Source organism: Rhodamnia argentea, chromosome 8 (genome assembly GCF_020921035.1).
Source record: "Rhodamnia argentea isolate NSW1041297 chromosome 8, ASM2092103v1, whole genome shotgun sequence".
Lineage (NCBI taxonomy): Eukaryota > Viridiplantae > Streptophyta > Magnoliopsida > Myrtales > Myrtaceae > Rhodamnia > Rhodamnia argentea.
In genome coordinates, this window is record NC_063157.1 from 12,199,089 (window position 1) to 12,200,398 (window position 1,310).

The following is a 1,310-nucleotide window of genomic DNA, read 5'->3' on the forward strand; positions in this document are numbered from 1 at the left end:
ATCGCCGAAGGGGAAATTCGTCGGAGCAGGGCAAGATCTGTGATCACATTGGAACAATCTGATTCAATAAGAACGGGCGCCGGCAGCTGCTGTTCAAAACAGAAGCGAATTGCATCTCTGCATGCTATGGCTTCAATCTGCTCGGGTTCAGAGGCATTGGCGAAGTTGGCAAATCCCCCAACACAACAGCCTTGATCATTGCGAATAATGCCAGCGATGGCGCCAGTAGAGTCTCCAGGAAAAAGGGATCCGTCAACATTGATTTTCAGAGTACCTGCTGGGGGAGGTGTCCACCGAAAAGGTACTGGAGTACATCCTGATTTGGGGTTTTTGTTACTAGGATTCCAGCGGGTGAAGTTTGTAACATTTGCAGATGCTGTGCTGATGACGCGCCAAGGATCGGGACGTTGCCGCCGGAATATAAAACTGTTACGGGCCTTCCAGAGGTGCCACAAAGTCTGAGCCACCATTGGCGGGGACGGGCCCTGATGATGGAGGTCAGCTTGCCAACATTGTAATAGCCAATCCTCAATCCTTGTAACCTTCGTTGGATCAATATGTATATTAATCTCTGGGTTTGTCCACACATGCTTAGTCCAGGAACACAGCAAGAATAAGTGCTCAAGGGTTTCCGGTTGGCGTAGGCAAAGAGAGCATCGCGAGTCAGGTAAAATCTTACGCTTGCATAAGTTAACTGCAGTAGGTAACGCGTTTTGACAGATGCGCCATAAGAAATGTTTGATTCTGGGGGCACTGCAAGTCTCCATATATGCTGCCATAGTGAGGGGGGGCACTGGTAGGATGAAGATGGGTTAGTTGTCGGCTGTATAGGGGTGGCAGCACGAATCTTTGTATAAGCTGTTTTCACAGAATAAGTTCCTTGAGTAGATAGCGGCCAGACTAAACGGTCATTAGGGCGAAGTGGATTGAGTGGAACTGCTAGAATCTCTCGGACAATTTGTGATAAGAAAAATGTACTAGCCAAGGATTCATTCCATTGGGTGGATGATGTGATGAGATCTGCAACCCAGTGAGGTTCACCCACTTGTGGTACGCCACCAATAGTGCCAGAGGGTAACCAGCGGTCTGATCTGATGCGAATTCGTGTGCCGTCACCCACTTGCCATTGGACATAGGGGGCAATACGATCTCTTCCAGCTAAGATGCTTTGCCAACCCCACGAGGGTCGACCCCCTCGAGTCGCTTCCCAAAAACTGGAGTGCGGGAAGTAAAGGCCTTTAAAAAGTGTCGCCCAAAGGCTACAGGGGTTGGAATGCAGCCTCCATGCTGTCTTCCCCAGCATGGCCATG

The 1,310-nt window shown here is 49.8% G+C and overlaps 1 long non-coding RNA gene across 1 annotated transcript; it reads left to right on the forward strand.

Annotated features, from left to right (window-relative positions):
• On the forward strand, positions 1–1,048 carry LOC125316234. Its single transcript, XR_007199539.1, has 3 exons — positions 1–301; positions 374–514; positions 601–1,048. It is a non-coding gene; the product is annotated as an uncharacterized LOC125316234 (long non-coding RNA).
• Positions 1,049–1,310: the final 262 nt, after the last annotated feature.